The sequence below is a fragment of the Lepidothrix coronata genome, unplaced genomic scaffold, assembly GCF_001604755.1.
Source record: "Lepidothrix coronata isolate B3197 unplaced genomic scaffold, Lepidothrix_coronata-1.0 Scaffold9, whole genome shotgun sequence".
Lineage (NCBI taxonomy): Eukaryota > Metazoa > Chordata > Aves > Passeriformes > Pipridae > Lepidothrix > Lepidothrix coronata.
In genome coordinates, this window is record NW_016690189.1 from 4,290,232 (window position 1) to 4,311,580 (window position 21,349).

The following is a 21,349-nucleotide window of genomic DNA, read 5'->3' on the forward strand; positions in this document are numbered from 1 at the left end:
AAAAAAACCAAAAACCAAGCCCTGTTATAGGAAACCTTAAATCTCTTCTTAATTTTTTTCCCTTTATAAACAAAAAGGGCTTTGTCTGGAAGCTCTTAAAGATCCTCCATAACCGTTCACATATTTTGTCCAATATATTTACTTAGATTCAAGATGAAGTGAATTCAATTAAAAAAGCTAAATATAGGGCTTTATTGCAAATCAGACTATTTACTTAATACACAGAAATATCTTTCATGTAGTCATGAATATCTGTACGTGTTGTGCTTGCATATTTATCACTGCTAACTTACAAAACACTTATTTAATTTAAACTTCAAATATATAATGTATCATATTTTTCCAATCCAAAAGAACATTGTAATTTTATCTTGCAGAAGAAATCTTTGTCATTAGAGACAAAACTTCTGCTTATAGTGGCAAAATTATTTTGAATTCATCACAGTTTGTTATATTGAGCAATCTGTAATTATCTCCCTAATTAGTTTTAAAAGTGATTAGATTTTTTCTCTCTGTGTAATAGGAAACAAAAAGGCAAGTTTGAATTACCTATTTATTCAGAGAGCAAAACCAGTTTGGATGTATATAAAGCAACTTGAAATCATTTTACTTATGAACTCTCCTGGTGGAGTCTGTCATTTTAGAATACATTTATCAGGTATTAATATTGGTTTAGGTGCTGATCCTGTAAACATTGATCTAGTTAAATAATTCCATACTTTGGGTGATGTGAGTAAAAGTTAAGATAGGACTTAATTTTCTGCAAACAAGAAAAATAACAATCATATGGATTTATAACCAGAAAGTTATACTTAGTGATGTGATTCATCTTACAAATTTTATAAATTATCTAGAAGCTAAGCTAACATAAAAAAGTATGTGGGCTTGATGAAGGACTCACTGGGGTTGAGTTATAAGGAGAGCAGAAGTTCCCTTTCTTAGTATAGCACTAATGATAACATAGAAGTAAACTCAGGACAGAATGAAAATGTACATTCGAGGAAGGTCAGTAAATGCAAAAAGAGCTGTGGGTCATTTCCCTGTTCAGATGTAGAAGGTGGTAATGTAGAATATCATAAATTGAGGACAAAAATATAAAAATTTGGCTACTGATAGAATGACAGCAATGTTACATCTCCCATATCCTTTCTGCAAAGCAATCAGTTCACTTGAGAGAGTCAATTCATAGAAGTCCCTTCTGTGTATATAAATTTCCTCTATCATGTGCAAGAAGAAGAAGGTATCTCAGGATGAATCTCAAATACCCATAAAACTGAAAAAGGGTTCTGCTATAAACAGCACAGAGTTAAATAGTATGGAGAACATGAAGAGAGTTGTGAACCATAAATCCAGGCTTTTGGGGTAGTACCTTACTTCAGAAAGATCCTACAATTTCTGGAAGTTCTCTATTAGCAGTGGTGAATTTGAATACCTTTCTAAGTAACAGTTTGGTCCTTACAGACTCATCTGAAAAATGAGGGTTGAGGCCCCTCCCCTTACAATGTGTTGTGGGAGGCACACCCCAGGGATGCAGGGTGAGGCATTCTGTGTCTTGGAGTCTCCAGAGGTACGCTGACGCACATGAGCAGTGTGTACACTACTGTCATTGGTCCAGGTGAATCACATGCCCCCCGAGGGTATGTAAGAGATTCTTTTTCCTTCAAATAAAAGATTTGGCTGCTTGCAATCCTAGCTGCTCGGTCATGTCTTATTATATTATATTAATAAGCCATAATGTGTTGCAGTGCATCTAACTCAGTATTTTAAGTAACACAACAGTTGACCTGAGGGCTTGCAATGTGCATCAATCTCTAACCCCGTGAACCACAGAGGCAGATACCCAAACAAGAATTTCACTCCACTTCTCAAATATAGGGACAATATGAAAGCAGGAGACAGTGACACTTTGGTGCTAAAGCCTTCCCTCCTTTTCTGCAGCAGTCTTTCCCAGTCTTGTCATTCTTCAAGTTGGAACACAACGAGACTGAAAGTGGTGTCAGGTCAGAACAAGGGTAAACAGCTCTCTCTTCTTCTCCAGCTTGGTTAGCCAACATTTGTCTTAATGACATGTCTGGCAGAGGCAAGAAAAGCCAGCAGCTTGGCGATGGAGATACTATGTACCATTTCAAGATGTTTTCTGATAATACCCTGGACATTATTAAGCTAGATATCCATTACCTGTGAGACTTTGAAGCACATTTTAGGAAATGTGTGGAGTACTAGGAGTGTTCTAGGAAAATGTTAACTGAGATGCTATTACCTGGACCCAGACTGACTATGACTGCTGACAAGCTGAGCTATGTTGTGAAGCTCCAAAGCCTCCCACTATAGAGCTTTGGCAGTTAAACCTTGCTTTCAACAAATTTGGACTGCTTTGTTAGTCTAAATTTTTAAGAAGTGGTGCTTTTATTCCTATTCCCTTGTGAGTACGTTAGCAATGTACACTGCAACACACCACAGGAGGGATCATTTACCCACCCACTAAACAGCTCTATTGAGTAGAAAGGGTTGCAGTGTTTCCTTCTCCTTCCTCAAGCCATTCAGAACCTTAACACTTATGGAAGAGTTTAGACCATCTTGATGTAAAAGTTAAAAACAGATAACTTGACAGGTTTGGGGAAAAAAATAATCTTTTTTTTCCCTGACTATGGAAGAGGTGTGGGCCAGAAGCCTTGGCTTTTGTGGCTGAGAAACCTATTTGCATTGTAAAAAATATGTAGTCAATAATATAAACTTCTATTAATTTAAAATTATATCCCTAGTTATATCTCCTTTCAGTGTGACCCAGACTTCTTTGGGCTATCGGATGTATCTCACTAGGGAAAGAGAAGTAATCTAGTCTCCAGAGGTGCACAGCCCTTCTGAACTGAGTCTTCAATGCAGCTGCAGAACAGCGGACTTCCAGAGAAAGTCAATGTGACAGGATGGTATCATGGCACACCAGCTGCCTTAATAATTACTAAGATGGTTTATGTTTTGTTTAGTCAATATTACATCACTAAGAGTTTAGAATAATGCTTTGAAAGAGGCATGAACATTTGTAAAAATGTTGTTTGTTTCCTGCTTTATTTAAGAAACTCTCATGGTAAATCTGCAAATGATCTTCCTCCCTGCTTAGGAAGCAGAAAATTAAGCAGGTTGACTATTTCAGCCATCCCTTAGTAGTTTAACTCCTCTTTAATTGCACCAGTTGATTTACTTAAAAAAAAACTGGGGTTAAGCCCAAACTAAATTGTCATGTATGAAAATCAAAGGCTGAAAAGTATGACTGGAACAGGTGGCACTGAAGGCATCATGGTTTGAGAACAGCCAAAGAGTTATTGGTTTAATAAAAATGAAAACTGAATAACACTCAGAAAATTTTGCAAGAATATGAATGAACAGAATTAAGGATATTATTGTGAGTCAGTTAAAAGTAAAAATATGCCTGTGTTACAAAAGAAGTAAAGGTAGAAATTACTTTTGAAAAATAAGACAAGGGCTTTATTTTGGTGCTTTTCTGTTTTACAATTTGTTGGGTGCCATATAAAAATGCTAAATGAAACTCATACTGAAGTGTACATGATGTTTCGTGTTGCCAACGATGTTGTGATTCCATGTGTGTTGGCAACTGTGTATTTCTCCTTGCCTAGTCCCCTGCCCAACTGTCTCCCTCCTCCTTCCTCCACCCTGAAAATAATGAATAATTCAATACTGAAGGTTTTCTTCCATATGGAGTAATGTAATACAATCTGATCATTAGAACAATTACATTTTGTTCATCCCTGAGGAATCTTCCCATAACATGCCATAATCTCAGTCCTGTAGTCTCTTCCCGTAGGCTTCCTTGGGACATTTGCATGCAGAAACTTGCACCATCATGCATGAAAGACTTTAGGTTCAAATAAACTCCGAGTATGGTGTCAACATTCATAGTACTGTTACAAACTTAACTGCACCACTGAAATCTGCTGTTAGGATTCAACAGAGGGTTTCCTGTGGCTTGAAATTTGGCATGCAGGATCTCAATTTATGAGCACATTTTAGAAGTGTGAGTACTGACAGAATCAAACCAGATTAACATCAGTTTTACTGATGATACTTGAAAAAAACTCAATAGAAGCAACAAAATATGTAGCAAAGTAGATGTCCAGTATTTCCAAAAAGAAAAAGTAAAGATAATAAAGGAAATAAAAAAATCTTCAATATGTTTTTGTTTTTCAAAATCCCAGCTTGTATCGGAAGATCTAGGTTCTAATTTGTTTCTGTTACCAGAGAAAATCAGTGAGGTAGTAAAGGATACTTCAAAACTTGTTAATTGTTTTGTCCTAAACAAGGTAGTTTTTTACTTACAGAATTTCTGAACTCCGTTTTGTCAAACTGTCTTGATTAGGCATGTCTTTCACTCACGCTACTGTGCAAGGGCACGAAGACTTCTAATTCTTACCAATGTCAAAGTGTTTCTGAAGTCATTATACAAGATTAGGACAAAGTAGATTAGATGCTTTGGAAGAGGGTACGTGGGGCAGATAGAAAAATATATTTGTAACCTTTTGAGCTAAGCAGCCCTCCTGTCTTCTGCAAATGTCATTTTACTCTCAAAATAAAACCTGAAAGTTATTCGGTAATAATAGCAAGATACCCTTACTATGAACTATGCCTAACCAGCATAATGCAGATATTTATGATGCAAACAAGCCACAATGTTCCCTTCCTTTTTGAAACTTGTATATAGTTTGATAGTCAGTTTTGCAGATCATACTAACCATATTTAAGCCAAAACAATCAATGAATATGTGCTGTGCAGCAGGTTTGGTCAGTCATGCTTGTCAATCCTTTGCCTCAGATTATTGAAATCAGAGAAATTATTGAGCTGGGCTCATCTGGATTCTAGCCTGCACAGCTTGATTTTATTCCCATAGAAACTCAGATCTAATAATGAAGGGAAGGAGTATGCACCTCAATCTTAACTTCTAATACAATCAGGTCACAGATTAGCCATATGCCCACTTCAGGAACTGGGAGGCACATCTGGGGTCCCACAGTGTGTAGGACTAACAAAGACTAGGTAAATTGGTTGACAGATTGATCAGATTTATTTCTGCACAGATATTTTTATGTTTTTATTTCAGCTTTTTCCATAAACATATACTTCAAGGATGCAAGCATTTTGATGCCACAGATTGCAACACAGTTAAAAACAATCAAAAAGCCCTAAGAAATGGCAGAAACTGAAATGTTATTACTCTTCCTAATATTTAATTTCTAAATTTACATAGTTAAACCACAATGGATTTTTTGCTATTAATCTTGGCCATTTGAAAAATGGAACATATGGTTTGACACATACAGTTGTTCCTATGTTAAGGAAATCAGATACCATTCCAAGTGAGATGTGGCAGGGAAAAGAAATATGTGTAGTGGTGGAGGTGTTTAAAGGAAGTCTTCTGTTTGCCCCAGTAGCTCCTAGTCTATCATATATCATCCACTTCTACTTGCATCTACTCAAGGAAAGGTGCAGCAATTTATTATTAAAACCATGTACCAACATTACTATGTCCAAAATGTTTTCATGTGTGATTCAATCCAAGTGGGAAAAATACTGTCTTTGTATGCTGAATTACAAAATAATCAGCTAAAGATCTCTTCAGTTCTACTGACACAAGTAGCTGTTTATAATATATCAGGATAAAAATGATCAGAAATATTTCAAATTTTTCTTGCACAAATAATGCAATTTTCATTATTCCCCATTGTATAAATAGGATATGGTTTAGGATTTTTTTCAGTTATACATATTTCAAAAATTGAATTCTCTATCTGTAGGTCTAAAATTGAGTTTAAAAATCATAAAAATGGAATTAAAATCTTCAGTATGACCAAAATGTGTTGATTTGATAAGCCTCGACCTATTTGGGTTATAACTTGCTTTGAAGGACTTTTAAAAGGTTTCTGATTTGATTTGGAACAAGGGAAGATATAAAAACCATGAAAAATTTTGTGAAATAGAAAATCTTGATCTTGACCAGTCTATTCCAATTCCTGCTATCTAAATCCCATTGTTGTTCAAAGTGCAAGTTAATTAAGTTTCTTTGTCCCATAAGTGTGTTCAATGACTTCATATTTTTCTTCAGAATATTCTTGATCTCTGACGCAGCCATCCAGGCCTAGCTTTGGGTTTTATTGAGGCTTTCAGCCTCTTCGAAAGTCATACAAGTGGAGCTGTCTCTGTTTGCCAGATTGGGTTGCAGTTCTTGGCAAAAGAAAAAGCAGAATAAGAGGCAATTTGACTTCCACCCACTTTTTGTACAGTCTCAACTACTGAAAGCACTTTCTCTCTCGCTGATGAGGCAAAAGAGAAGATAACTATCTCACTTTATTTCCCTACCTGTCACAGAATCACGATGATGTTTTGGAAGAGGGTAAAGATAAAGTATTTCATGGGAGTAAAGGAAGGAAAATGGAGGAAGAAGACACTGCAGGAGAGTAAAGGTTTATGCTAATGCAGCTATCACTGAAAATTTCATGTTTTAAGGTCATAATAGTATCTATAGTTGTCATGGTTTAGAAATGGTATTCCCAAATTTAATGCTCCCTCTAAAACGGAAACGACAAGCCGCTTCTCACCCCTCATTCCCTCCAGTGAGAGATAAAAGGTAAAGGTCCCAAGCTGAGATAAAAATTTACTGGAAATAGCAATAAGAAAATTAACAGTAACAGTAACAATATTAATAACAAAAGAATACAAAAAAGGGTGATTTACATGCAAAAAATGCTCACTGACCCATCCAGCATCATGTGACCCCCCAAGACAAAGAACAAAATGGTGTTGGACCTTCCACACACCACCTTTTTCTTCCTGACCATAAGGCACAACCCCCTCCTTCTGGGAAGTGAGAATCCCTTTCGTCCCCCAGCCATGCCATAAGGTGGTACAGAATAACAACACACAGACACACACACACACAGACACACACGTCTACAGGCTCTGCCCCCTCATGGATACTGTGAAAAAATTAAATCTGTCCTGGTTGAAAACCAAGAGTATACACATATATATAAAAAAAAATTGTATCCAAGAAGACTAGAAGGCGTTATTTGAGTTATTTATGAGAATGTCTTATTAATATGAACAAAAAGAAACCAGGATCTTTAAACTCTGGCTTGAAAGTCTACTCATAATTTGTTTTTCTTTATTCAGTAAAAATGCTGTGTCATGTTGAATCCTATGGTTGTTGTTTACAAATAAACTGAACACCTTGACCACAGAGATTTCTAGAAGAGTGGAAATATCAACAGGTCATTAATTTGCTGAAGTGCAAGATTCAACAGATATTAGGAGACTTCATGTTTCTGAAAAAACATCTTATGTAAAATATAATGTATTTTAATATAATTTTGAAATCTATGTAGTTGAAAAAGTTCTGTTCTATCATACTACTTTTTAGTGTATAGTCTTTCCATCATGGAAACAAATCCCCAAGTAGTATTTAGTATTTTTTGCTTTTTTTATAACAGATCGAAACATACTGACATTAGTAAACTTACTAACAAATATGTAGAAAATAAAGTTTGGGCGTTTTTCTCTTCATGGTTTAGACACTTTTGTAGGATAATAGAAAGCCCCAAAGCTAGTGCTGCAGCATGTTGTTAAAAATGTGGGTTTGCTTGCGTTGCTTATATTAGGTAGGTTTTTCTGTCTATTGAATGAGAAATGGATGAAATAATTTTCAGTGTTTACTATGGCAAGGAAAAGCAGTAGTTGGACCTGATGGATTTTCTACTGTGTGCCCATCAATTCAGTGGCGCCAGTCCTAAGCAGCTATTATTAGCCAAGGAAAGATTTCATAATATTCTTGTCTACAGTTTGTATCTGAGGTTTACCACATACTGTAGTGTCACCCTTTACAGACTGAACTGTGTTGAAGTTACAAGAAGGCTTTCATGACTGTGCATGAAAGCATGGACTGTATAGAAGTGGTAAGTAACTCGTAGAAAATAACTTATTTAACTGGGAATTTTTTTCTGGTTTTCAGTTCTCTAAGTAATTTTTTTTTCTAAACCTTTATAAACTTGAATGTCTTCATAACTCACTGAATTTTTATTTTCTTCAGAAAACAATTAAGTTACAAAAAAAGTACTTTGAAAATATAGAAAATCCTGTGAACAGTCACTTTTACAAGGAAATCTAAATCAAATTAAAGAGGTGCTTACAGAACAATCCAAACATCAATGCTAACAGCAGGCATTTTAGAAGATATCAGGAAGACATTAGACAAACCAAATAGAATTTTGAAGGGTAAAATGCAGGAGATATTTGGCATGATTCCTTTCACATACAAAGCAGAGTTTGTCCTTGTAAACACCTACACTGACAGGCAATATGAGTTACGCTTGCATTTATTTACTTATGTTTAACTACGTTCCTTGGTTAAAGGACATCATGTTCTTACATTTCTGAAGAACATAATGTCCTGAGGGTTTGCTCAAAATATGTTTTGAATTTTTTTAATATTTATTCCACTATTGCATTTGCAATATGTTAAAGAAAGCCCCATTTTATCATATTTCCTCTTATTTGGAGATTACCACCAATACAATTCCAGCCAAAGGTTACTGTGGCTTTGTAGTCTTCTTTAGGTTTTGCTTTTACAAATCTCCATATTATTTTTAGTGAATTATGTATTTAGAAGTGTATTTTTGTGCTTAGGTGAAGAACAGTAACAAAAGGACAAAGTTCAATACATGAAAATCAAAGGTAATTTTTTATGCATTCTCTATTACATAAATTGCATAATGCAGAATATGTTCAGATGATAAGGCAAATTTTTGAGGTCTTTTTGGTTAGATACCAGATACTTCATGACAGTACAAACATAACACCCTCTGGCACCCTATCAATCTTCATTTTTTTTTAACAGATCTAGTAGACCACAGCACACAGTCTAGACCCTCTACAGGGAGTTGAAATCTTACTTTTCCAACAGGTGATCTTAGAGCTGCCTGAAGCAAATGTAGATGCTATATCACAGAAAATAGAAAGACACATACATCACTTAAAAGGAGGTTGAGAGCAACCCATCTCTTCCAGGAACAGAAACCCACAGAGTGAGAAAGAATTTACAAATTAAAGAAAACCCAAGAATAAAAAGCTAGCTTTTCAGGAGGCTAGAAAAATGCAAGGAGCTGCCTGGCAGTGTGTAGAGATTTCAATATGTTGTGCTCTGTAGTGTTCATGATGGCCGTAAAGATTTTAGAATACAATGGATTTGGAAAAAAACCTCCAAAATCTGTCAATATTTTTATTATTATAGCTAAGGAAGTTGGATTGCTTGGGTTCAATGGATATGTAATTGCTCAGGAATGTTTCTAGAGTTATAGTCATTTAATCCATTTTGACTTATAGATGTGGCTTTGTTTATTATTTATTAAGCTAGCTGATTTGCAACATAACCTCTGTTTTCTAGTCAGTCCCTCAGAGTTTAATCAATGTTTTTACATACCAGATGCGTAAAAAAATCAATTATATCTTATGACATCATGAATGTATTTTCAAAAGGAAATAATAAAAATTAAAGCAGAAGATTAGCTTTTCTGTTTATATATTCTGTTTATATATTCTGTTTATTATTTGATTTATTGTTTTAATATTTCCTTTCCAGTTTGTTCACACCAATCTTTATGAATTTTCATGTTATGTCTGATTCCTGACTTGCCTATCTACTTTTTTCTTTTTTAATTCCTGTTTCTTTTTCTACCTGGTGCTTCCTCAGCTCAGTCTTCCCATGACTGCCTCACATACTGCTGCTCTCTTAAAACACAGACATTTAGATTTCACAAAGTTTGCAGACTTTCCTGTTCCTTTATGATCTGTACTTTTCCTTGACTGTTCCTGTGTCATCTCACTATGGAATGTTTGGGGAATACTATAATCCAGTGTTACTTCATGTAATTTACAGAGTGTGAAGAAGAACAAAGGCACAGTTTTGGCTGAGTTATGAAAAATACCTGTTACAAAGTTATAGAAAAAAAGGATAAAAAAGGAAAAAAACAGAAAGCTTTTTTCAGATGCTCTCATATTGGGTAAAAAGTTTCAAAATATTGCAAGACAATTGATCAAATCCAATTGGAAGTGATAGAGTCACGATGATGTCAGGTAATACACAAAAATAAGAAATTACTTTAATAAGTTTCTTTAGTTGTGATTGTCTATGAAAATGTTCTATTTTTTTCCTTTGGCTACTCATAAAAATTTACAAAACAGCCCGCAATAGTTCATCACATGGTAGTTCAAAAGTAAGCAACTTTAATGACTTTTGGAAACATCTGTCAGAAAACTGTGTTCAGTACCAAAAGAGACTAGACAAATATCAACTTGCCTTAATATTTAATATAGAATATTACATAGGATGTGAAAAAAACATCTTCTAATGAAAAATGTTTTATCCTGCAATGTAGTTTGGGAAGTATTGAACTTCACAGTGAATAAAAACCAAATGTTTCAGTAAATCTTTAAATGCTAAACAGTAAAAGCCACCTAAAAAATACAGTTAAATTTTATCCTTTTACTAAGAGTTTAGGGTTTTTTTGTTAATAATGCAGTGTTCATTGATAGTGAAAAAAAATAATTTTAATAGAATATTTAGCAAAAAAAGTCAATTATTAGAAAAAGCATCTGCTTTTAATAATTTATGTTAACAGGCTCTTAACAGATACAGAGATAGCACTTTTATTAATATTTAACACTTAAAAACCTTTCAGCAGCTAAAAAAGAAAGTTAGACTATACTGCTAGACAGAAACTGGAGGATTCCTTCTATTGTATTTCACGTGAAACTGTTCAGTGACTGAAAAGTAACTTTAGAAATACCTTTAAAGCCTAAGTAGCAAGAACAGTATGTATGATACTACACATCCCCTGTCTCTTCACACCTGAAAGAACGTATTCCTGATGACAATCACTGTAGTGTTCCTTTGTTCCTTCATTTATCCCAGTCTTTGCTCAATGTCCCCTCTCTCCCTTGACCTACCACCAGTCAATATTTCAAGCAGACAGTAGTTTTGAGACAGTATTCTTGAGAAAGGGCTCCTTCATGAGATTTTCTTTCAATTCAGGGAATATGTTAATGGAGCATGTCACGGGGGCTGTGTGTGAATGCTTGGATGTCAACAGTCAATTGCACTGAGCAGTGAGACAGGAGTGTAACTTCTAAGTGCTTTTGCATGTAGCATTCTGGACATTCATCCTTTAATGCTTCATAAATTGATATCATACTCCACTTTTTCAGACTTTATCTCTTAACAATTGAAGTTTAAGCTTTTATACAAAACAGAAAGTGTCACCTTTTACCTGTCCAAGGTAACCCTGAATGTGATTAGTGGAGACAGTGTTGATACAGTCTGAATTTATCACAACTATTGAAATACTTTTCATATAATCTCTTCTGATTAATTATTTTTACCTGATTCCCTCATGATCTCTGGAGAATGGACAAAGGCTGCTGCAACTCAAGAGTTGTTCTTTTTCAAGAACTAATGTGGAGGTATTTCCCAAAACTATAAGGAAAATACATATAATTCATTTCTGGCTGGTCCAAACCTTGAGCAACCTAAAATAAATTACCTCTGCTTTGAGCAAGATGTAGGACCAGACAACTTCCAGAGGTTCCTACCGACCTGTATGAATTTATGTCTATACATTATGTTAGATACATATATGTTATTTCTATAGATAATGCACCATGCCTCAAGCAAAGAAAAAAAAATAGTTAAGCGACTGATGGGGAATAATTTTACATAAAAATACAATTCCTTCTTGGAGTAAATTTGTCTGACAAATCACCACAGAAAGGGGTGCAACAGCCAGAAATGGAAGACATAAGGGAGAGAATCTTTATTCCAATCACCCAGCAGCTGGTTTAAACTGCAGCTAATTTCATGCTAAATATGAAGAGATGTAATTTAAAAATAGTTTTATGAGAAAGCATTTTTTTAACCACAGGGTTTGGAGAAATGAACAAAAACGGATTTGTGAGTTTTGAGATATATTTTGCTAGCCAAGTCGAGGATAAATCCTACCCTTTCTCACAGTTAAATCCATCAGGTTGTGCTGAAGGTTAGGAACATGAAAGAAAGACAGAATATAGCAATAGGGCATATAAAATGGATGTGCTCTGTCAGATCGCATCTAGTTCAAGTAAATATTTTGTGCAGTATGTCACCCTGCAAAAGTCAGGGGTTAGTTTTAAAGATTGCCTTTTATACAGAGGCATCTAGGACTTTTTTTGTTGTTTTTTTTTTTTTTGTCTCCAAAGAGAGGCAGGGACATCCAGCAGAACTAGCAATAAGCTTTTACTATCATGCACTTGGCTGTGTACATTTTGTTAGAACATTTATGTTTTCAATTGTTTTCATACACACTCATTTAAAATGTAGCCCATCTCCATTTTTTTATTATGATCTTTATATTTTCTTCTGAATTTTTAGGGATATAAGGTTTTTAACTGCAAACTCCTATGACACACTAGTTCTGTAAGTTACTCCTGGTGTGTACTTGATGCAGGGTTAAAAGAGTGAAGAAAAATTTGAATTTTTGAAAACTTTAATTGCCTATTGAGCTTGGCTAAAACTGCTGGAAAATTCCAAAGGGTCACCAGCAGCCGTGAATATGTCTTGCCAGGACAAGATTTTAAATCATGTGAAAATTATATCTATTGATTCCATATGCAATGAGGTAGATTAAAATCAGGTGCAGGATTTCCCTTCCTCACAGGAACCCAAAATTCAGGGCTTTAAAGCAGCACCTGCCTAGCAGCATTACTTGCTTGACTGTGTGTTCGAAGTTGGATTAGTCAGCACCTTTATTTTCATAATTTTCCAATGCCAGGCATTTAGTTTACTTCTTGGGGGCTTAGATATATACTTTCCTTGGGAAGATGTTGCCCTAGGTACTAATTAGAAAATCTGTAAGGAGACAATTTTTGCTACTTATTCACAAAGAACATTTTTCTTCTTGAAAATTGAATTGCTTTTCTTTCCAGTCTGATGAGTACATTTTTTTTTCTTTTTTTTTCTTTTTCTGAATAGCTGCATGATTTTCCTGTTAATTTCACTGCTCATAACTCATTTTTTGGCCATCGTCTCCATCTCCCTGTTAAGTGTCATACTATAGTGGGAAAAGCAATATGCTCATCTTACTGGTGTCTATCGAGCTCTATGCCTCTACCTACCGTGGTGTCCTGGCAATGAACACACAAAGCGTATGAATCTAAGCAATTTGGCAGGCACCTACTGACCTCTGTGGGAATAATTGTTTCATCTAGATGAGAATTTGATCCTTCTTTTAACAAGGATTAAACTTCTGATAGTTGCTTTGAAGTAATTTAACTTCTTACAAAAATCTGCGTAAACCATTTTTATTGGCGAGTCCTCTCTTCTTATGTCACCCACTTTTTTTGGCACTTGTTTTTTGAGCTACATTGTTTCTGCAAGTTTTTAGACTGTACCCATATCCCCATATCTTCTCAGATCATGCAGCACTTTAATTTACAGAGCTCTAACTGTACACAAATGTATGTGCGTGGCAGGAAGCAGGTGATGTGTGGAGGGGGGAATGTTACCACTGGATGAAGAAAAGCAAACGTTGCAGCAATTTATATTTCTTCAATATTATGTTTTTTCTGCAGATTAGTCCTGGTAAAGATCAAGTTTTTGCTGCACTGTTTTAATCATGACAGCCATATAAGAATTGAGCTTTTTACTGCCTTTATCATATAAACTGTTTTAATCACAAACATTTAAATTTCTGAGAAAATGTATGATGTGGTCTTCACACAAGTTGCATGCCTGACTGCTCACGGGTAAATAACATTGCTGATGTATTAACATTCTCACTGCTGCTGCTGTGTGTTCTAAGATGGAAAGCTTCATAGTATTTAAAATTATATCAAATCTTACATAAGGTTTCTTATACTTTTTTTCTTATATTTTTTCATTACCAGAAAATACTATTCTTGAGATTCTCATAGTTATTTACGTGGGCAAATTTTTGTAACTAAATTTTACTACTAAATACACAAAAAATTAGTTGTATGACAATGTCTCATTATAAAATAAGTGACTTCTTTCCTTTATATACAGTCTTGCATCCGGTCATTTTCTGTTGAAATGTTCTGGGAGACAAGGCATGTCAGAATCTGTCCTAAAATGTGAATACACAGTCTGAGTCTCTGACTTTTACATAGAGACTTTCACACAAATGTGTCTGTGGGTGTAAGAAAATAACCTTCTCTAAAATCACAAGCAGATACTTACAGGAATTTAATTTTGTCTTTAGTTTTACTCAAGCTGAATACAAAGGCATTTTCAGTCACCACTTTTTCAAGACTAAAGCAACACAAAAGGTAAAACAGCTTGCAGAGTCAGTCAGCATTTCAAACCCTGTTTTCTTCTTACCTAACTTCTTAACACCAAGAAATGGGAACACACATCAGTACTCATCAATATATGTCAGAGCCAGGATTTGCTACTCATAAGAATGTGTTTAACTTTCTAATAGTCTGAATCACTCTCAGCACTCAACCTGTCAAACAAATCCAGGGTATAGTTGAACGACTCCCATTTTAGTCTGTTTGGGTCACCCAGGACTTGGGTTAAATGTTAAATTCTTCCATTTTCAATACAATTTTTACCACTATTTAAGCTACTAATCAAATTTTATTCTATCTATTCCTTGACACAAGGGGTTTTAATGCTAATGTGCAACAAGGTAAACATGTAATCGCTGTCAACATTTCCCAACAGAAATGTGTCATCAATCTGATGCAGCCATTTAAGTCCCATTGCACAAAACAACAGCTTCCTTTGTAAGGAAGGAAATTATGATGAATTTGAAATGTCATTTTTATATCTATTTTGCTGCTGAGTAAATTTTCATAGGAAACAGGTTTTCAGGTATTCTTTCTCAGGAGACAAAATATATTTTGAAGAATATAACTGTGGTGAAGGACTATAAAGTTCATCTCATTTTATTCTTCTAATCACATTGTTACAATTGTTAAGGCTAGAGGAAATATATCATCTGCATAACACAGAAAACATATTTTAACCTACAGGGCTAAGGCTTTCTATCTGAAAATGGATAGAAAATGCAGCTAAGAATGAAGTATGAGAATGAGTGCAGGAATTATATAGGAAGTCAGGAAATCTTGCTATCATAACTATAAGCTGCAACTCAAAGTTAGAAATTAATGCATCCTATCCTTGAAAAGTTATGCTTTCTATTCTAAAATTATCCTCCTTGGGTATTCTTGGGATACTGTTTCCCCTAACCTTCAAACTTAGTAGAAAAAGAGCATTGTTTCATAAGACTCCTAAAGTAGATGATTCCTGTTCATTAGAGATGCTGTGATTTGGAACTTAAGACAGCTTTACACAATTTTTCTTTAAGACCATTAGTGGTGTGTAAATAATTGGAAACCTATTCAATAGTATGAGGAGGGTAGGGGGGGACCAAACAGATCTCTGTGTGAAAACTCTGGATAGAAGTAAAAATCTGAAGAATTTCTGCCTCAGTTCCAGTCAAAGGCACATATTTTATTCAGAGAGCAAGACACTTCAGCATTCTTTGTACTTTTGGAGAGCTATTCAGAATGCAAATGAGATAGAATGTGTTGGAAATCACTCTGAAGGATTACTTATTTCCTTTGAAGGAAAATAGGAATTCTCATTTTTCAACTCTTCATTCCATCTACTTTATCTAAGAAGGAAGGGTATGATGAAGTGATGTGCATTGGCTATACTTTGGTTACATTCTGCAAGTCTTCTGCAAGAAACCACAAAAAGCAGCATATATTTTTTTCTATGGCATTGATGCAACCACAAGCATTTATTCTCCTATAAATATCCTCATGATATAACCAATTATAACTTCTCTGACTATATGGAGAGATGGGTTATTCTCTTACCATCAGATACCTTGGCGCTATCAAATGATTTTAAGCTGATGAGATCAGTACTAAGATTTCTTGAAGAAATTTTGGAATGTATAGGCATTTTTAACTTCTTAGCAATGTTAAAAAAAATCACTTTAGTTTTCTGTTTTTTTTCAGATAGCTTTGTAGCTGCTACGAACAAAACACCTCTCTCTCTTTTGAAAACAAAATCCATGTTAGTTGTAATAACTACAGGGAATATAATTAGAGAACTGTCTACAATTTCAAAATGCAATTCATGTTGTATTACATTTGAAACACCATTACTTCAGTGTTGATTATAGGGTTCAGTAGATGTATAAGGGACTTTGAAATCTGACCACAAGTGCTCTGAGCTGATGCATTCTTCTCATCAGAGTTCATGAAACTAAGCAATGTGGTAAGACATTAATTACACAAGTCTGTTTTAAAATCTTCTTTCTGCCATAAATACCATTTGTTTGTTATTAGTGCGTTTGTTTTGACCACTTAGATGCTGTGACAATCTAAGAAGCTGGCAGAAGTTGCGGTTTGTGTGTGTTATACATTGCTTCTTTTGGATAGAATTAGTTACAAGATTTCATTTTATTTATGTTACTGAACAGGTAGAAAGCTCAGATCTTGAATGAGGATCCCACAACGTTAGATGCTGCCTACACTAAAAAGGGAAATGAAGGGAAGGGCAAAGGACCAGCATTATTGCTTTTTAGAAAGATAAAATAACTTACATTGAAAAAGGGAGATCATCAGCTCAAAGCACATCCACTTAGATAAGGTAATGCGACCTTTTTCCAGGTGAGTTTTGAGTATTTCCAAGGATAGAGACTCCACCCTCACAGAGAATAAGGTTTTCTTTCTATCTAATTAATACATTTTGAAAAGAATCTGGTTCCATCATCTCCACACCCTGCAATACACAGCCAAACATGGCAACGGAGTCTCTCTCCTTTGCAGGCTGAGCAAGCCCTACTCTCAGCCTCTCCATATGCTTATGTTCTCTAGCCATCCTGGTGATCCTCTGTTGAAATTGTTCCAGTCTGTCAATGTCTTTCTTGTACTGGAGAGGCCCAAATGGGACATAGACCTCCAGATATGACCTCACAAGTGGTGAATAGAGGGAAGTCCAGTCTCCAGACCCAAATAGAGGTCTGGAGGCTGCTGGATTCTTCTGCAAAGACATACTACTGTCTTATGTTCAATTTGCTGTCTAGCAGGATCTCCACATACTTTCTGAAGATCTGTTGTCTCCCAGACAGGTCCAACCTGAACTGCTGCATGGGGTTACTACATCACAGGTGCATACATATCTCAATGAATGTCATGAAATGTCTGTCAGCCCACTTCGCCAACTTGCGGAGGTACTTCTGATAGCAGCAGTGCCCTCCAGGGTACTGGCTTTTTCTCTTAGCTTTTTACCATCCAAGAACTTGCTGAGAATATGTTATATCTCATCATTCAGGTTGTTAACGTGTATTTTTCAATATTGCTCCAATATCAGCCCCTGAGAGATGTCACTTCTAATCAGGCCCCAGTAGGACTTTGTAAATTGTTCACAACCTTCTGTGTCCAGGAATTCAGCCATTTTTTACCTGTTTTATTCTCTCTATTATCTATTCCATATCTAACCATTTTGGCTATGGATGTGATGGGGGACCACCCATTGCAGTCTTTTGACAAGCAAAATCCTGCAGGAGCTGGCCCCAGGAGTAACAAGACACCAGAAGTTACCCAAAGTTGATCACTGAACAAGCTTCTAGATTTTTCCTGATTGTTCTTAAAGGAAAAGAAGTCAGGAATCTTCTGAAAAAATTGATGCATTTCTGCTCACTTGTATCCTATTTTTCCATTTTTTATCTGGTATCTCAGAACAGGACCTTATGGAGTCCATTCTCCTTCTAAGATATTGTATTCAACCAAAACTCTGCCTCAGTCCTTTGGTGCCTTGACCATTCTTCAGGGTCTCTCATTTGATCAATGGATAGATTTCAGACAACTCTGCTTCTCTGATCAGACAAATATATCCATTTCAGCTGAGACATTTGAAGGAGGCAATGGAAAACAAGAGATAAAGATAAAAACATAAGGGTGAAAATTGTAAATAATGAATGATATGATTAATATCACATAAAAATCACGTAAGGTCACATAACTAATCATCATCAAATGTTTTTAATAGGTATCAGTTCTGACATAATTTTTAAGAAAGGAGATAAAAAATCCTGAAACAAATTTTTGCTGCATATGTCTCATGAACAATTGGATTAGATATGAAAAATTTAGGGAAAATTTGGGAAGACTAGCCACAGTGATAGACAGCTGCTCCTTGGCAGGATGTTGTGCAATGCTCAGTATTTAAAATCAGAAAAAAATAATTTCTGTTTATTTAAGTGGAGAAAGAGAAGCCAGATAAAAAACAAAACCAGCACGTTCCAGTGATCTAGCAGTGAACTAACAGGGTGAGTCATTAATTTCCTGTGATAGTTCTCTAACACATATTAATCTTGCAGATGATAAAATGAGGCTTAAATTCCCAAAGTGAATCTAAATTCCCAAAGTGAATTTAAGGTTATTACTGTTTTAAAAAGTAGTATTTTCAAAGTGTATTCTTCTTGCACTTTTCTTCTGTTATTGTACATTTCTTAGGACAATAGAAAAGAGGTAAAATATATAATATATTCTGGAGATAAAATTAACACTTTTAATAATAGTCAATGATTTCTGAGTTAGCAAGGAACTGTGCATGACAGGTATAAAATTACACAAGATAAGCAATATAAAGTTTTTTTTACTTTTTTTGTTTTTCCTTAGTCTGGTTGATGTGACGAGACTTTTTTTTTTCATTTCAGTGTCCCAAATTCTTGTAATGTCTTTTATGGACTATACCTACTGTTCTTGCCCTTTTTTAAGACCCTTAAGTGATAATGGATTAAAATGTCCACAGTACTATCATTTGAATTTCTCTTTGGTCATAGAATTATAGAGTAATTCAGGCTGAAAAGGACCTCAGGAGGTAGCTAGTCCAATCTCCTATTCAAAGCAGGATCAGCTCTGAAGTCAAAATAAGATGCTCAGGGCTTTACTCAATTGGGTTTTGAAAATATCCCATGAAGTTACTTTGGTCATGAAACTCTCCCAGAGAGCAAAATAATCTGGACTCGCTACAGAACTGATGACTGGATTCATTCCATTCCTATATAAACAATAGTCTCTTAAACCATAGTGTTAAAACAAATAAGATATTATAGGTTTCAGTAAGAGTCTCTGAATATATATTTTATGAACTTTAAAAACTTCCAATAACATTTTCTTATAAAATGTAAACGCGACAAAATAGCTCTAGAAACAGATTCTACATCTTTACCCCATCTAGGATTAAATTTAATTAGTTAAAATATACAAAAGTAACATCATGTGCAGAAAAGGCAACAATATAAAAGTTGCTATATTTATATTTTTAAATTACTTAAAACAAGGGGTTTATATTTTATCCTCTTACATTTTGTACTGGTTGGTTCTTTCTTCCTTTTCTAGCAGATCTCAACATGTGATCCTTTTGAAATACATATTTTTCACTTCATACTACAGCCCTGTAACTTCAGTAGGGGAACTACCTGGGGTCTCCTTATTCTCCCTGACTCATCCATGAGACTGAGGAAACTAAAACACAGACAAAAGGCTTTGGTGGCCTGGCAGCATTTTTCAGGCTGTCCTTCATCACTTCTGGATTATGACATCATTTAGGACAGTATGACGATTAATCGTACAAGCAATTCCCAGGCCAGTACTCTCTCATCCACGATTTACCAGCTGCTTTCTTTTCTTAGTTACTGAACATGCTCTCAGCCAACTATCTTAAATTTTCATGCAGTGGTTATATTCCCTGGAAGTCCATAATCATATTCTTATCTTCCCCCTAACATCTTCCTTATGCCAAGCTGCTGTTTTCTAGCTTATCACCTTCCAATCAAACTGTCCTTGCAAACCATCCCATCTGTTGCCTTTCTGTTACAAAATTCAGTATCTGAGAAGGTTCAGAGGAGGCTACAACTCCCACGTTACTAAGTGAATCTCCCTCCAACTTCAGAAACATTGGCTCGAGTTTCTGGCCTAGGCTCAGATCCTCTCAGAGATTTTAAGCAGTGCTTATAAACGTGAGGGAGGTGGTTTGAAATGAGACTTGTGAAAAGGAAAAAAAAAAAAAAAACAAACCGAAAGAGATGAAGACCTGGTACCAGTTCCTTCTTAAAAGTCTGTGTTTAAAGATATCAGATATTTACTGGAACAGAGGTGGGGCTTTGGAGCAGGTTTACACATAATTTCAGATATGAAATTGTTCTATATCCTGGTACTTGTGTGCATTTCAACAGTGACACTTGTGTTTCATTTAAAATTGAGCTTTGTGGGATACAGCACAGTATGGAAGGTGAGGAGAAGGCAGGGCCAATGTACCACACACACAAATCTCAAATGAACCTCCTTGCTTTTGCACTAAAATACATCATTCTGAAAACAACTGCATACATCATAAGAACATGTTTCAGTGTTCCACTAGCATTATTTCAGAATCTGCTGTCTTCCTAATATTGGGGTAGATTGATTTGGTGGAAAATATGCCTACTCATATCACTCTTCTTATTGAATCCAATCACTGTCCTCACCCTCTTTATGGCCTCTAGTATATTCTGCTGGCCTCTGTAATCAAAATAAGACAGCTTTTTGCTCTTGCTGTTGTCTTTTTTCAGTTTTAGAAGGTAAATATCTTCTTTCAGCTGGTCATTAAACCTTGCTTCCATCACCATTGATGGATTTTTTTATGCATATATTTTCTTCTTGATAGTCTTGAGATTCATTTCCTGTAAACATTCATAAAACTATCCCAATTTCCCCTTAAAATTCCTGTTTGAAATCCTTCTCTTTTAGGAATAGAAGATATCTGAAAATTATTAGCTTGGTCTAAATTCATGCTCCTCATACCTGGACATTGTCCAGGTGAGCTGACACTTCCTTACTGTCTCCCTGGTTGTCTTTTTATTTATATTTAATGTCTCTTGTCCCCTTCCAAGACATTTCATACACACACATACATAAACAAGTATACTCCAATTAATGTAAACCTACCCTTCTTACCCCCTGAGATTTGCTCAGTTGGTTGGAGCATGATGGTAATAACATCCAGGTTGTGGGTTTGATCCCCTTATGGGCCATTCACTTAAGAGTTGGACTTGATGATCCCTGTGGGTCCCATCCAGCTCAGAATATTCTGTGATTCCTTCAGTTTAAACAATTGCCTCTAGTCCTGTCACTACCTGCCTTGGTAAAAAATCTTTCTCCATCTTTCTTATAAGCCCATCTTATATAGCGAAAGGCCAAAATAAGATCTCCCCAGAGGCTCCTCTTCTC